The sequence below is a fragment of the Humulus lupulus genome, chromosome 6 (genome assembly GCF_963169125.1).
Source record: "Humulus lupulus chromosome 6, drHumLupu1.1, whole genome shotgun sequence".
Lineage (NCBI taxonomy): Eukaryota > Viridiplantae > Streptophyta > Magnoliopsida > Rosales > Cannabaceae > Humulus > Humulus lupulus.
In genome coordinates this window covers 21,937,634-21,955,787 of record NC_084798.1, presented here as the reverse complement: position 1 = coordinate 21,955,787, position 18,154 = coordinate 21,937,634, and the positions used below count along the sequence as shown (strand labels likewise).

Here is an 18,154-nt window from a genome sequence, read left to right as displayed (position 1 = left end):
CAAAACTCCGTGTTTCTCGAGGTGATGTTAGTATCGGGGACAACTTATCACGCCTAACTTGGTCGCCTGGTCCGGGTTCGTTTACTAACATCTCTCTTCATTTACCAAGACCCTGGTTCGTTTACCAGGATCCGGGTTCGTCTACTGTCGTCCCGATCCATTTTTAAACTTGGAGGAATTAATATCCTTATCGCATCCCGGACACACCATGCGAAGGGTCCAGGAAGATGAAACATGCCAACCTCACGGTCCCGACTTTCACTTCAGGACAACATTTGGATTGTACCGATATTTGGGTCTGTAACACCCTCACTTATTTTAGTTCAAACCATATCTGAGGTGTTACGTTTTAAAATTATATCATCATTACTTTTAGTGGACGTCTCGATTATTTTTTTTTTGAAAACTTATTTCACATTAGTTACATTAAACATAAAGTGTGTCTCAAACATATTATACATAAGTATTAAATAACTTAATTTGTTTTCAAAACATAACTCCACACCTTATTACAAACATACACACTGATAAACAGAAATAACCCACAAAAGGTCAATATGTTCATATGTACAAATCAGGGTCAGGAACATGCTTTAGTTATCCTTTGTCATTCACTCATTTCTTTCTCTACCTGCGACACAAGACAACCGTGAGCCTAAAGCTCAGTAAGAAAAGTAATGCATGCAATGCTAATGTTTACCCAATGTTAATGGACATACACAACTTCTTTTTAAATTTTGGGCCCTTAAATATTGTGCACACTGTTTGATTAGGCCAATGCATGCAGGGCTTGTTACACATATAATATAAAATCCCATGGGTTCTCCTCCGGCTAGCCATCACCACAGTAGGGCGCATTAAAAACCTTATTCCATCGTTGCCCCGTCGGGCTCAAGAGTTAAGGCAGCCACACTCTATGGTGTCAATACATATAACAATAACTCATATGGAGGAGAAATGAAAACGGGAACATGACAAACAATATAATTGGTTCACTAAATCCTAACCTAAATTATTGGGCTGCCATTGTGAACCTAACTATAGGCCTCCGTTTACACTTACTTACACTTTCATTTGCCTTTCCAAAACAATGGCACTGAACTTAAACTTCTTATTACAACTTACTTTTATGTTCCATAAAACTTGCCAAGGCATCACATAATTAATCATCATAATATCATGCATGGTCTTATATCATACAATAATTCACCATATCACTATTATGTCATGCATACAAATTTATGATGAAGTGCCAATGTATGTTAATACCACTTACTCACAACATATTCATATAATGCATACTTTCACATAACATGTAGTTCTTGTGTTGCAGTTGAGTACTTTACTTACATTCTGTCCAAAATATTTTTCACCGTGTAACAAGTGGTGTCTTAGGTGTTAATGTGCATATCCTGACAATGACATGAATTTCACATCATAATGATGGCAGTAAGGCATTGAACTATTGTTTAAAAATATTCATAAAACATCATATCCAAATCATGCTTAAATTGCCTTAAACCACTTAGATCAAGTGTTAGATTTATCTTAGACACTTGGATAAATTTTGACAGAGTTTCCCCTTAATTTTAGCTATCCCCAAATATCAAAATCAATCAATAATCAACATCAAATAACCTGTCATAATCACATATCCCAAATACCAATATAATTCATCACAAAGTTATCATATACTGATTTTGATAAAATTTTAATTTCCAAGATCATCACCCAAATTAAATGAGCCTCCACGTCTATTCAAACATTTATAAACATATCTACCCTCTTATAAACTAAATCAAATAACCAAAAATCAGTTTGTACTCCAAGAACCACAAAAACCTTATAAAATACAAAATTTCACTTACCGAGCCACTTTTCGGCGAAAACAATCTCTTCTAGCTTTGCTAAACCTCAAACCACTTGAAAACCACCAAAAAATATCTTAAAAATGATAAAACACCATAGATAAGCTCTCAAAAAAATTAAAAAACGTTGTTTAACTTCCAAGTACAAGAACTTACCATAAAAAGGCCAAAACTAAGCGTAATCCACTTATTTGGCTTTGATTTCACTTGGATCTCCTTAGAATCTCTTCAAGTCAGCCAAGAAATGTTTTTGGTTTTCTTTTCTTTCTATTTTTTCAAAGTAATGGTCGTGGAAAGTGATAAGGTTGATGACAATCCTTTATTTTCAATGATTTGACCTTATTGTATCAAAATTTGACACCTTTCACCTTATCATTTCACTTTTTGACTTATGAAAACCTTATCACTTCAATAATTTCGACTTAATCATCTGTTAGGCCTACTCTCCTTATGTGTGAAACACACACACCAAACCTTAGGTCCATATGAGTTCATACCCAATAGTTATGCTTACCTGATTGAGCGTAGCGCACTTATGCTAAGCTCGTTTTGACTTTGCGTCAACACCACTGATTATGTTTACCTCCCATCAAGACTTGATCTAATGGTTCTAAAACCATTTTTACCTCATCAATGAGACCTTAATCATACCTCAATTATATTTGGTAAATCCATAAATACTCAATTTTACACCGAAATACTAGTAATCGACATTGTACTATTTTTTACTGCTTAACATCTTTTGCCTTCTATATCTCACTTTTCTCACTTGATTTCATGCCTTGTCCATATATTCCATCCTTTCTTATATCTTGAGCACATAAAACACCCATAAAAGACAACTAAAATGCCACAAGGTTAATAATGTTGAACATACACATAGACATCATATACACAACTTTTATACTTATACATGAAAACACTTATAAGAATATGCATATGATCAAATTATACATATTATATGATATGTAATGCAATGCAATCATGTGATTATTGGCTATATTATATCAAAATAATGTGGGTGCTACAATCCTCTACACCTTATAAAAATTTCATCCTCGAAATTCTCTTACCCAAATAACTCTGGGTATTTGGATCTCATTTCATCTTCTCGTTCCCATGTCATTTCCTCAATATTTGAACTTCTCCACAAGACCTTAACTAGTGAAATCTTCTTATTTCTTAACTCTTTCTCTTTTCTGTCAAGAATTTTCACTGGTTTTTCTTCATATGTTAGATCTTGTTCAACTTTTATTGGCTCGTAGTTTATCACATGTGAATGATCTGGAATGTATTTTCTCAATAATGATACATGAAAAACATCGTGGACATTCGACAATGATGGCGGTAATGCCAGTTTATAGGCTACATTTCCCACCTTTTCTAATACTTCAAAAGGTTCAATAAATCTCGGACTTAACTTCCCTTTCTTTCCAAACCTCATTGCTCCTTTCACAGGGGCAATTTTCAGAAATACCTTGTCCCTAATATTGAACTCCACATCTCTTCGCTTTCGATCAGCATAACTCTTTTGTCTACTCTGACCAGTTAACATTCTTTTTCTTATTTTCTCTACTGCTTCAGTTGTCCTTCCGACAAGATCTCGACCAAGATACTTTCTTTCTCCCATTTCATCCCAATGAATTGGTGACCTGCATTTTCTGCTATATAACATTTCATATGGTGCTACACCAATCGTTGCATGGAAGCTATTGTTATAAGAAAATTCTATTAAACACAAATACTTCTCCCATGATCCTTGAAAATCTAAGACACAAGCTCGGAGCATATCTTCAAGAGTTTGAATGGTCCTTTCAGATTGTCCATCAGATTAGGGGTGATATGCCGTAGTAAATTTCAATCTTGTGCCCAATGCTCTTTGCAAACTTTCACAAAACAATGAAGTAAATCGAGCATCCCGATCTAAAATTATAGATACTGGCACTCCATGTAATCTAACAATCTCCTGAACATATAGTTCAACCCACTGATCCATAGGATAAGTCATGCGTACCGGAAGAAAGTGTGTTGATTTGGTATATCGGTCTACTATAACCCAAATAGCATCATGTTGTTTAGAAGTATTTGGCAATCCGAATACAAAATCCATAGTAATCTATTCCCATTTCCACTCTTGTATCTGTATTGGTTGTAGTAAACCAGCAGGTTTCTGATGTTCAGCTTTCACTTGTTGAGGTTAAACACTTGGCTACAAACTCGACCACATCCTTTCTCATGTTGGGCCACCAATAGTGTCTTTTCAAGTCATTATACATCTTTGTCGTCCCCGGATGTACTAAATACAAAGTATTGTGAGATTCTGTAAGGATTTCTCTCTTCAAATCCTCATCATTAGGGACACAAATTCTTTCCTTGAACTTTAGCATCCCATTACATGACACACTAAAATCATTGACCTTCCCACTTTCCAATTCACCTTTTTGTTCCACCAAGTAAGGATCCTCACATTGACCTTGTTTGATTCTTTCTAACAAGGTAGACTGAATAGTCATTACTAATAATCTTCCCGTGATTAATTCAATCTCCGCTCTGCACATGTCCTCCTGAAGTGGTCTTGTCAATTTCCTCAAAAATGACACATTACCATGAGACTTTCTACTTAGTGCATCTGCAACTACATTTCCTTTTCCAGGATGATAAAGTATTTGACAATCATAATCTTTCACTAGCTCCAACCATCTCCTTTGTCTCATATTTAATTCTTTCTGTGTGAAGAAATACTTGAGACTATTATGATCGGTATATATTTCGCACTTTTCACCAGATTGATAATGTCTCCAAATCTTTAGTGCAAAAACAATTGCTGCCAACTCCAGATCATGTGTTGGATACTTCTGTTCATAGTCATTTAATTGTCTAGAAGCATAAGCTATGACTTTGCCATTCTGCATCAACACACACCCTAATCCTTGCTTTGAAGCATCACTATAAATCACAAGTCCTCCTGATCCAGATGGAATAGTAAGTATTGGAGCAGAAACCAATCTTTGCTTCAACTCTTGAAAACTTTTCTCACAAGCTTCAGTCCATTCAAACTTATGATTCTTCCTCGTCAGTTGTGTCAATGGCATTGCAATCTTGGAAAATCCTTCAACAAATCTTCGGTAATAGCCTACTAATCCCAGAAAACTCCTTACTTCTGAATCATTTGTTGATCTATTCCATTTACTAATAGCTTCAATCTTTGACGGATGCACCGAAATACCATCTTTTGAGACTATATGGCCCAAAAATACCACATTCTCTAGCCAAAATTCACATTTCTTAAATTTGGCATAGAGTTGTTTTTCTTTTAATTTCTCCAACGTCAACCTCAAATGTTCTTCATGTTCTTCTTTGGATCGAGAATACACCAAAATATCATCAATAAACAATATTACAAACTTATCAAGGTAGTCCTTAAACACCCTGTTCATTAAGTCCATGAATGCAGCTGGAGCATTAGTTAATCCAAACGGCATCACAAGGAACTCATAATGGCCATACCGAGTTCAAAATGCAGTTTTTGGTACATCGTCTTCTCTAATATTTAATTGGTGATACCCAGATCTCAAATCAATCTTTGAAAATACTCCTCTTCCTTGTAATTGATCAAAAAGATCATCAATTCTAGGAAGTGGATACTTATTCTTGACTGTCAACTTGTTCAGTTCTCTATAATCAATACACATTCGCATTGTCCCATCCTTTTTCTTCACAAATAGCATTGGAGCTCCCCATGGTGAAAAACTAGGCCTGATAAACTTTTTATCTAGGAGTTCTTGCAATTGTATCTTTAATTCCTTTAGTTCTGCTGGTGTCATTCTATAAGGTGCCTTAGACACAGGGGCTATACCAGGAAGTAGCTCGATCACAAATTCAATTTCTCTGTCTGGAGGCAATCCCGGTAAATCTTCTAGAAACACTTCTAAGAAATCTCTAACTACCGGTACTTCTTCCGATTTTAACTTGTGTTCTTTATAAGTGTCAACCACACTGGCGAGATAACCCATACATCCACTTTCCAACAGTCTTCTGACCTTCATAACAAAAATTAAAGGAATGAAAATTTTTGATGTCGTTCCAATAAACATAAACTCATCTTCCTTCGAAGACTTAAATATCACTGTTTTCTTTCTACAATCAATAGTGGCATTATACTTTAAAAGCCAGTCCATACCAATAATCACCTCATAATCGTGCATCTCTAACATTATTAGATCAACATATAATTCCCCACCATCAATGCAAATAGGAACCCCCCTCAACCAATGAGTATAATACAAAATATCTCGAGATGGTAACATTGTACCAAAAACTTCTGAAATTTTCTCACACATTCTACCCAACCTTTTTACATATGTCAAGGATGCAAATGAATGCATGGCACCTGAATTTATTAATGCATGAGTGAGAATACCAGATACAAAAATATCACCTGACACCACAGGGTTGTTGGTATCAACATCAACCTGAGAAATCGTAAACACCCTAGCATTTGTCTTTTGAGGCTCATCCTTCTTTTGTTGGTTCTTCATCAATGGACAATCTTTGATAAAATGTTCCCCCTTGCCACATTTGAAGTAACTCTTACTTAGAATCCTGCACTCTCCGAAATGATTCTTTCCACAAGTTTGACATCGTGGCTGTTGTTGGAATCCAGATTGCCTATTTTGTTGACCTCCTTTAAATTTCTTATTATGTCCTTGTCTAAATTGGAAATTCTGGGTCCCTCTTTTGCTGTCATTGGGAGAGCGGCTTTGTTCTTTATTAAATGGAGTGTCTCTGTGAGGCATGCTAATAGCAACTTTAGCTTTTGTTATCTTTTCTTCTATGTGTTCAACTCTTAAAGCTTTCTCCACTGCCTGAGCATAAGAAAGAGGCCCTGTACGTCCCATATCCACATCTCTAGCCAATTCTGGTTGCAGACCCTCTAGGAAGTGATTCACTCTACTAGTTTCAGTGTTAACCAAGTCTGGTGCAAACTTGGCTAATCGGTCAAATGTCCTGGTGTACTCAGCCACTGAAAGATTCCCTTGTTGTAATCTAGTGAACTCAGTTACTTTAGCAGCTAACACAGCTTCATTATAAAACTTTTCATTGAAGACCAGTTCAAAGTCTGCCCAAGTCATCTGATTCACTTCTCTTGTCTGCTTAACCATTTCCCACCAAATATTAGCATCATTTTTCAGTGTATGTGCAGCACAAGAAATTTTTCCCTGTCACTTAGTTGCATAAACTCAAAGATGTCTTCTATGGAACTCTTCCAGTCTTGTGCGTCAAATGGATCACTGCTACCTTCAAATACTGGTGGGTGTTGTTTTTGGAAACGTTCATATAGTGGTTCCATGGGGTGCACTGCATGTAGGGCTTGTGGAGGTAGAGCTTGTGGAGGTGTTGGAGTTTCAGTAGGTGGTGATGGTGCTTGTCTTTATCGTTGTTCTGCTAACAATTTCTCAATTTGTTCAGCTTGTCTATTCACTACTGCTCGAAGTTCAGCCATTTATTGTTCATATTTATTACTGCAAGAGCCTTCAGTAGCCCCCATTTCATGTTCACGATCCATCTGTGTTATTATATATATCTTAAGATAAAATTCTCATAACGTATGTCATTTAGCCAATAATGCACATGAGACATTCAACCAGCACATAATAAATGTACACATAAAACTTACAGGTGAACTGAGCATTATCTTTTCCTCAATGTGTACATATGAACGGTCTACAAGAAGATTTTAACCATAGCTCTGATACCAACTTGTAACACCCACACTTATTTTAGTGAAAACCATATCTAAGGTGTTATGTTTTAAAACTATATCATCATTACTTTCAACGGACGTCTGGATTATTTTTATTTTTTTTGAAAACTTATTTCACATTAGTTACATTAAACATAAAGTGTGTCTCAAACATATTATACATAAGTATTAAATAACCCAATTTGTTTTCAAAACATAACTCCACACCTTATTACAAACATACACACTGATAAACTGAAATAACCCACAAAAGGTCGATATATTCATATGTACAAATCAGGGTCAGGAACATGCTTCAGTTCTCCTTTGTCATTCACTCATTTCTTTCTCTACCTGCAACACAAGACAACTGTGAGCCTAAAGCTTAGTAAGCAAAGTAATGCATGCAATGCTAATGTTTACCCAATGTTAATGGACATACACAACTTCTTTTTAAATTTTGGGCCCCTAAATATTATGCACACTGTTTGATTAGGCCAATGCCTACAGGGCTTGTTACACATATAATATAAAATCTCATGGGTTCTCCTCCGGCTAGCCATCACCACAGTAGGGCGCATTAAAAATCTTATTCCATTGTTTCCCCGTCGGGCTCAAGAGTTAAGGCGGCCACACACTGTGGTGTCAATACATATAACAATAACTCATATGGAGGAGAAATGAAAACAGGAATATGGCAAACAATATAATTGGTTCACTAAAACCTAGCCTAAATTATTGGGCTGCCATTATGAGCCTAACTATAGGCCTCCGTTTACACTTACTTACATTCTCATTTGCCTTTTCAAAATAGTGGCACTGAACTTAAACTTCTTATTACTACTTACTTTTATGTTCCATAAAACTTGCCAAGGCATCACATAATTAATCATCATAATATCATACAATAATTCACCATATCACTATTATGTCATGCATACAAATTTATGATGAAGTGTCAATGTATGTTAATACCACTTACTCACAACATATTCATATAATGCATACTTTCACATAACATGTAATTCTTGTGTTGCAGTTGAGTACTTTACTTACATTCTGTCCAAAATATATTTCACCGTGTAACAAGTGGTGTCTTAGGTGTTGATGTGCTTATCTTGACAATGACATGAATTTCACATCATAATGATGGCAGTAAGGCATTGAACTATTATTTAAAAATATCCATAAAATATCATATCCAAATCATGCTTAAGTTGCCTTAAATCACTTAGATCGAGCGTTAGATTTATCTTAGACACTTGTAGAAATTTTGACAGAGTTTCCCCTTAATTTTAGCTATCCCCAAATATCAAAATCAATCAATAATCAACATCAAATAACCTGTCATAACCACATATCCCAAATACCAAAATAATTCATCACAAAGTTATCATATACTCCCTCTTATTAACTAAATCAAATAACTAAAAATCAGTTTGTACTCCAAGAACTACAAAAACCTTATAAAACACAAAATTTCACTTATCGAGCCACTTTTCGGTGAAAACATTCTCTTCTAGCTTCTTTAAACCTCAAACCACTTGAAAACCACCAAGAAATATCTTAAAATGGATAAAAAAATATAGATATACTCTCAGAAAAATTCAAAAATGTTGTTTAACTTCCAAGTACAAGAACTTACCATAAAAAAGCTAAAACTAAGCTTAATATACTTCTTTGGCTTTGATTTCACTTAGATCTTCTTAGAATCTCTTCAAGCCAACCAATAAATGTTTTTGGTTTTCTTTTCTCTTTGTTTTTTCAGAGTAATGGTCGTGGAAAGTGATAAGGTTGATGACAATTCTTTATTTTCAATGATTTGGCCTTATTGTTTCAAAATTTGACACATTTCACCTTATCATTTCACTTTTTGACTTATGAAAACCTTATCACTTTAATAATTTTATATTAATCATCTGTTAGGCCTACTCTCCTTATGTGTGAAATACTCACAACAAACCTTAGGTCCATATGAGCTCATACCCAATAGTAATGCTTACCTGACTGGGCGTAGCGCACTTATGCTAAGCTCGTTTTGACTTTACGTCAACACCACTGATTATGTTTACCTCTCATCAAGACTGGATCTAATGGTTCTAAAACCATTTTTACCTCATCAATGAGACCTTAATCATAACTCAATTATATTTGGTAAATCCGCTAATACTTAATTTTACACCGAAATACTAGTAATCGACATTGTACTATTTTTCACCGCTTAACATCTTTTGCCTTCTATATCTCACTTTTCTCACTTGATTTCATGCCTTGCCCATATATTTCATTCTTTCTTATATCTTGAGCCCATAAAACACCCATACAAGACAACTCAAATGCCACAAGGTTAATAATGTTGAACATACACATAGACATCATATACACAACTTTTATACTTATACATGAAAACACTTATAAGAATATGCATATGCTCAAATTATACATACTATATGATATGTAATGCAATGCAATCATGTGATTATTGGCTATATTATATCAAAATAATGTGGGTGCTACACCTAGACCCGAGATTCAAGAGAGGTGATCTTCTCTCGATCCTGGCGAGACTGGGCTTCAACTACCTCCAAGAGAATCTTTGAATGCCTCAGAGCCCCGAACACGATGAAGTTCCACCTCCAGACTATCCACCAACTTCTTGTGGTCAGCTTCCTTCCAGGACAGAGTTTCTTCAAGTTGCAACCGAGCCCGAGCAGCTTTCTTGCGGTCCACGTTGGCTTGAGCAACCTCCTTTGCCAGGGCTTCCCTTGTGGCTTCCCATTGGTTCATAGCCCCCTCTAATTCTAGCTGGCCCATCTCCAGCCTCATTGCCATCTCTGCCACAAAGTCGGCATTCCGATGGGCCAGTAAGGCGTCCTGGAACAAATCAAAGTTAGAAAACATACGGGTTAAAAATATGAAAAACAGAGGAAGATATGGACAGATAACTTATAGCGGTGGCCTGGTGACGGATAGCCTGGGAGATGAACAAGGCGTCTCAGTTAGCCAAGGTGGCGTACCATTTCAGTTGAAGGTTGGACATGGTAGTCCCAACCTGCTCCAACTAATCCGCAGTAAGTGGGGCCGTGTCCTGCCCCAGTTTGGGGTGAAATCCGGTCTCAGCGACGAACCGATCCACGATCGGATGAGGGGCATTGAAAATGGCTAGGCGCTCAGCGAACTCCACCTTGCACCAGATCATTAGGGTCTGGTAGACCTCTTCCCTTCTGTCCCGGCCATCCTCCCAGGCCCGAATACCATCCTCGATCTCTCCTCCTGGAGTACCATGTCCCCCTCCTCAAGGAAAGCCGAATTCACGGGAAGCGTGGGCCTGCTCTCTCTTCGTCTTCGCCGCGTTCGCCTGGGCCGCAGCCTCCACGTCCTCGATATGGACGAGAACCAGCTCCTCCCTCAAGGTCGGGTCCTTCTCGCATTGCAGCCACCGGAGGCTAGGGCCACAGTTGTCTGATTGGCCGCCAACATCCCAATTGTTCGTAGGTTGGCGGTGTTTACGTAGCCTCCTACATCCAGATCTTTCGCACTTAAAGTGGCGTAGAACTTCTTCCGGTCAAGGATTGACTGAGTGAGAGGAGTCTGAGCATATGGTCCTGTCATCCAGGACTGTAAGTCAAAAATGGATAACAAAAAGAATGAAAAGAACGAACAGAACTAAGAAAAAAAGATTACTTACCCACTCGCTGGAAGTCTAGCACTAGTGTGGGGTTCTTATCCAAAAGGAACCTTGATGTCATAAACCAATAGTGTCCGACATCCGAGGGGTGTTTCTAGGAGCTAGTGGGAGTAGGATAATTTCCACGAGGTTTCAATTTGTAGAAGCCATCCCGAGTCTTGTCCTTGGCATTAAGCTGCGACTCCACCTTATAGAAGTACAACACCTCTGTTGGGGTCGGCTCCGGTATCTCCCTCGCCACGCAAAAGATACGCCATCCTGCGAGAAGTCGGTAAGCTTGGGGCAAGAGCTGAAAGGGCACGATCCCCACAAACTTTAGGAACTGCGCGAAATAGTTGTGAAGCGGTAGAGTGGGTCCCGCAACGTGTGGCCCATGCTCCAGGCCCCAAATTCGCCCACGCTAGTGTGGGCCTTTTCCTCCTTCCTGGCCAGGCGGTTATAAAAGAGTTCGGGAGTAGACTCCATTCCCAAATGCCTCTCCAGAACGTCCAGCATCCAGTAGTTCCGGAACAAATTATTCTCCCCGTCCATCTCCCATGTGTTGCCACTAGGGGGTTGGCGTCCTTCCAGGACGAATGGGGCCGAGTGGACATACTCTTCCAGATGGAGGGTAACGTCGTGAATCATGACTGATGATCTGGGAAAAAAAGAAAAGGAAGCAAATAACCAAGCAGTTAGCACCAAAACCCAAAAAGTTTGGTTAAGGTACGTGGGCTCTCCTACGAACTGCTTGGAAGAGTCCCCTCCGGATCAGATCCGGGATTGCCAAAGATCCCGAGAACACTGATCGAGAACAACTAAGAAGAGTTTTGCTATAGTTTCCCCAAGTCGGCCTATTACCATTTGTTCAAGGACAACCCAGACCTGAAAGGATCCGGGACGACCCAGACAATTTGTTTTACTATTCTAGTACACCCAGAGCCACCCTAAACGGTGGCCCTGGCTCTAAAAACCCTATAGCTACAAATGTGATATCACAAAATGATAGGCACGAGAAAACATAATTAAAAGGTTTGGGAAACTTACTATAAAGTGTTGATCGTGGAGGATGACGTGTTTCCGGCGACATGGACGGCGGAATCACAGTTTTGAACAGGCGGAGGCGACACAGAAGTTCGTCCAATGGTCAAGCCGAGGTCACACTTTCAGGCAGAGGTGCAGAAATTAGACACGTCGGAAAGAGAGGACGACGAAGACAGAGTAGTTGACAAAGAATTTTGTCGGTGAGCTCGGACAAAAAAAGTTCTCTTTGTGGTTTCGGTTGTTCACAATGCGTGCAATTTGTAAATAAAAATCTGGGGGTATTTATAAGGACCAAAAACGTGTTTTTGATCTAATAGTTCGAAATGATCCCCCACATCGGACGGTCCTGGATCATGCAGGGGTTTTAATTATCCCACTTGAGTATCGGATCACGGTTTCCCCAAGTCACGATCCACGCCACCTCGATCCAATGGTCCAAAGGAAAGGAATTTCAAAAAATTTCCCATCCAACGGTCGTCAATAATGCAGGAATATTCAAGGATCCGTTCGTACAGATGGGACGCTTCGGAATTTACGCTGACGTTTGGTTGTCGCCACAATAACCAAGAGATTGTCTCCAAATCTGTCAGACGCGAGTACCATCGACGCGCCAGTTATAGGGAGACACGTGTGTGTAGCATGATGAAGTTGAACAGTCGAGGATTATCCAAACGACCTTGAAGTAAATGAACCTGGGCTCTGGTAAACAAACCAGGGTCCTGGTAAATGGATTGGGGCTTTGGGATTTGATCAGGGATGCTGACTCGGATGCTTTTTATACAAGTTCCCATCAATAAATCCCCCACGAAAACAGACCCGTCGCCTGAGGAACGAACAGGGATGTCGAGAATTGATCTGGGAAAGGAAGCAAGCCTTCATTGCGCAAGCACAGATAAAGGCTTGGGGGTAAATGTAATCCCCGTTTCCTCCCTCCATTCGGGAATCCGCACATTTAGTCCATGGGCCACCCTGAAGGGACTTACGGCCCAGATCAAGCCTAATAGACGGAGAGGGCGTGAGTCCCGACGACCCTGTAGCACCCACATTATTTTGATATAATATAGCCAATAATCACATGATTGCATTGCGTTACATATCATACAGTATGTATAATTTGATCATATGCATATTCTTATAAGTGTTTTCATGTATAAGTATAAAAGTTGTGTATATGATGTCTATGTGTATGTTCAACATTATTAACCTTGTGGCATTTGAGTTGTCTTTTATGGATGTTTTATGTGCTCAAGATATAAGAAAGGATGAAATATATGGACAAGGCATGAAATCAAGTGAGAAAAGTGAGATATTGAAGGCAAAAGATGTTAAGCGGTGAAAAATAGTACAATGTCGATTACTAGTATTTCAATGTAAAATTGAGTATTAGTGGATTTAGCAAATATAACTGAGGTATGATTAAGGTCTCATTGATGAGGTAAAAATGGTTTTAGAACCATTAGATCAAGTCTTGATGGGAGGTATACATAATCAGTGGTGTTGATGCAAAGTCAAAACGAGCTTAGCATAAGTGCGCTACACTCAGTCAGGTAAGCATAACTATTGGGTATGAACTCATATGGACCTATGGTTTGGTGTGAGTGTTTCACACATAAGGAGAGTAGGCCTAGGAGATGATTAAGTCGAAATTATTGAAGTGATAAAGTTTTCATAAGTCAAAAAGTGAAATGATAAGGTGAAAGGTGTCAAATTTTGATACAATAAGGCCAAATCATTGAAAATAAAGAATTGTCATCAACCTTATCACTTTTCACGACCATTACTCTAAAAAAACGAAGAGAAAAGAAAACCAAAAACATTTCTTGGCTGGTTTGAAGAGATTCTAAGGAGATCCAAGTGAAATCAAAGCCAAAGAAGTGGATTAAGCTTAGTTTTAGCCTTTTTATGGTAAGTTCTTGTACTTGGGAGTTAAACAACATTTTTGAATTTTTCTGAGAGCTTATCTATGGTGTTTTATCATTTTTAAGATATTTCTTGGTGGTTTTCAAGTGGTTTGAGGTTTAGAAAAGCTAGAAGAGATTGTTTTCGCCAAAAAGTGGCTCAAAAAGTGAAAAATTTGTGTTTTATAAGATTTTTGTGGTTCTTGGAGTACAAACTGATTTTTGGTTATTTGATTTAGTTTATAAGAGGGTAGATATGTTTATAAATGTTTGAATAGACGTGGATGCTCATTTAATTTGGGTGATGATCTTGGAAATTAGAATTTTATCAAAATCGGTATATGATAACTTTGTGATGAATTATGTTGGTATTTGGGATATGTGGTTATGACAGGTTATTTGATGTTGATTACTAATTGATTTTGATATTTGGGGTTAGCTAAAATTAAGGGGAAACTCTATCAAAATTTCTCCAAGTGTCTAAGATAAATCTAACGCTCGATCTAAGTGGTTTAAGACAATTTAAAGATGATTTGGATATGATGTTTTATGGATATTTTTAAATAATAGTTCAATGCCTTATTGCCATTATTATGATGTGAAATTCATGCCATTGTCAGGATAAGCACATCAACACCTAAGACACCACTTGTTACATGGTGAAATATATATTGGATAGAATGTAAGTAAAGTACTCAACTACAACACAAGAATTACATGTTATGTGAAAGTATGCATTATATGAATATATTGTGAGTAAGTGGTATTAACATACATTGACACTTCATCATAAATTTGTATGCATGACATAATAGTGATATGGTGAATTATTGTATGATAAAAGACCATGCATGATAATATGTGATGACTGGGTAAGTTTTATGCAACATAAAAATAAGTTGTAATAAGAAGTTTAAGTTCAATGCCACTATTTTGAAAAGGCAAATGAGAATGTAAGTAAATGTAAACGGAGGCCTATAGTTAGCCTCATAATGGCAGCCCAATAATTTGAGTTAGGTTTTAGTGAACCAATTATATTGTTTGTCATGTTCCCGTTTTTATTTCTCCTCCATATGAGTTATTGTTATATGTATTGACACCACAGTGTGTGGCCGCCTTAACTCTTGAGCCTGACGGGGCAACGATGGAATAAGGTTTCTAATGCGCCCTACTGTGGTGATGTCTAGCTGGAGGAGAACCCATGGGATTTTATATTATATGTGTAACAAGCCCTGTAGGCATTGGCCTAATCAAACAATGTGCATAATATTTAGGGGCCCAAAATTTATAAAGAAGTTTTGTATATCCATTAACATTGGGTAAACATTAGCATTGCATGCATTACTTTGCTTACTGAGCTTTAGGCTCACAGTTGTCTTGTGTTGCAGGTAGAGAAAGAAATGAGTGAATGATAAAGGAGAACTGAAGCATGTTCCTGACCATGATTTCTACATATGAATATATTGACCTTTTGTGGGTTATTTCAGTTTATCAGTGTGTATGTTTGTAATAAGGTGTGGAGTTATGTTTTGAAAACAAATTGGGTTATTTAATACTTATGTATAATATGTTTGAGACACACTTTATGTTTAATGTAACTAATGTGAAATAAGTTTTCAAAAAAAATAAAAATAATCCAGACGTCCGTTGAAAGTAATGATGATATAGTTTTAAAACATAACACCTTAGATATGGTTTTGACTAAAATAAGTGTGGGTGTTAAAAGTTGGTATCAGAGCTATGGTTAAAATCTTCTTGTAGACTGTTCATATGTACACATTGAGGAAAAGATAATGCTCAGTTCACCTGTAAGTTTTATGTGTACATTTATTATGTGCTGGTTGAATGTCTCATGTGCATTATTGGCTAAATGACATACGTTATGAGAATTTTATCTTAAGATATATATAATAATACAGATGGATCGTGAACATGAAATAGGGGCTACTGAAGGCTCTTGCAGTAATAAATATGAACAATAAATGGCTGAACTTCGAGCAGTAGTGAATAGACAAGCTGAACAAATTGAGAAATTGTTAGCAGAACAACGACAAAGACAAGCACCATCACCACCTACTGAAACTCCAACACCTCCACAAGCTCTACCTCCACAACCCCTACATGCAGTGCACCCCATGGAACCACTATATGAACGTTTCCAAAAACAATACCCACCAGTATTTGAAGGTAGCAGTGACCCATTTGATGCACAAGACTGGAAGAGTTCCATGGAAGACATCTTATAGTTTATGCAACTAAGTGACAGGGAAAAGGTTTCTTGTGCTGCACATACACTGAAAAAGGATGCTAATATTTGGTGGGAAATGGTTAAGCAGACAAGATAAGTGAATCAGATGACTTGGGCAGACTTTGAACTGGTCTTCAATGAAAAGTTTTATAATGAAGCTATGTTAGCTGCTAAAGTAACTAAGTTCACTAGATTACAACAAGGGAATCTTTCAGTGGCTGAGTACGCTAGGACATTTGACCGATTAGCCAAGTTTGCACCAGACTTGGTTAACACTGAAACTAGTAGAGTGAATCGCTTCTTGGAGGGTTTGCAACCAGAATTGGCTAGAGATGTGGATATGAGACGTACAGGGCCTCTTTCTTATGCTCAGGCAGTGGAGAAAGCTTTAAGAGCTGAACACATAGATGAAAAGATAACAAAAGCTAAAGCTGCTACTAGCATGCCTCGTAGAGACACTCCATTCAATAAAGAACAAGGCCGCTCTCCCAATGACAACAATAGAGGGACCCAAAATTTCCAATTTAGACAAGGACAGAATAAGAAATTTAAAGGAGGTCAGCAAAATAGGCAATCTGGATTCCAACAACAGCCACGATGTCAAACTTGTGGAAAGAATCATTTCGGGGAGTGCAGGATTCTAAGTAAGAGTTGCTTCAAATGTGGCAAAGGGGATCTTTTTATCAAAGATTGTCCATTGATGAAGAACCAATAAAAGAAGGATGAACCTCAAAAGACAAATGCTAGGGTGTTTGCGATTACTCAGGTTGATGCTGATACCAACAACTCTGTGGTGTCATGTGATATTTTTGTATCTGGTATTCTCACTCATGCATCAATAGATTCAGGTGCCACACATTCATTTGCATCCTTAACATATGTAAAAAGGTTGGGTAGATCGTGTGAGAAAATGTCAGAAGTTTTTAGTACAATGTTACCATCTGGAGAGATTTTGTATTCTACTCATTGGTTGAGGGGGGTTCCTATTTGCATTGATGGTAGGGAATTATATGTTGATCTAATAATGTTAGAGATGCACGATTATGAGGTGATTATTGGTATGGACTGGCTTTTAAAGTATAATGCCACTATTGATTGTAGAAAGAAAACAGTGATATTTAAGTCTTCGAAGGAAGATGAGTTTATGTTTATTGGAACGACATCAAAAATTTTCATTCCTTTAATTTTTGTTATGAAGGTCAGAAGACTGTTGGAAAGTGGATGTATGGGTTATCTCGCCAGTGTGGTTGACACTTATAAAGAACACAAGTTAAAATCGGAAGAAGTACCGGTAGTTAGAGATTTCTTAGAAGTGTTTCCAGAAGATTTACCAGGATTGCCTCCAGACAGAGAAATTGAATTTGTGATCGAGCTACTTCCTGGTACAACCCATGTGTCGAAGGCACCTTATAGAATGGCACCAGCAGAACTAAAGGAATTAAAGATACAATTGCAAGAACTCCTGGATAAAAAGTTTATCAGGCCTAGTTTTTCACCATAGGGAGCTCCAGTGCTATTTGTGAAGAAAAAGGATGGGACAATGCGAATGTGTATTGATTATAAAGAACTGAACAAGTTGACAGTCAAGAATAAATATCTACTTCCTAGAATTGATGATCTTTTTTTATCAATTACAAGGAAGAGGGGTATTTTCAAAGATTGACTTGAGATCTGGGTATTACCAAT

The 18,154-nt window shown here is 37.6% G+C and overlaps 1 long non-coding RNA gene across 2 annotated transcripts; it reads right to left on the bottom strand.

The window, feature by feature from the left end:
• Window positions 1-447: 447 nt before the first annotated feature.
• Window positions 448-2,128, bottom strand: LOC133783876 (uncharacterized). Of its 2 annotated transcripts, none has more exons than XR_009871001.1 (4): window positions 2,025-2,128; window positions 1,869-1,922; window positions 1,351-1,412; window positions 448-631 (listed from the first exon to the last, which is right to left on the bottom strand). It is a non-coding gene; the product is annotated as an uncharacterized LOC133783876 (long non-coding RNA). The 2 variants fall into 2 exon arrangements; XR_009871002.1 differs by having other exon boundaries at window positions 1,869-1,944; window positions 2,025-2,121.
• Window positions 2,129-18,154: the final 16,026 nt, after the last annotated feature.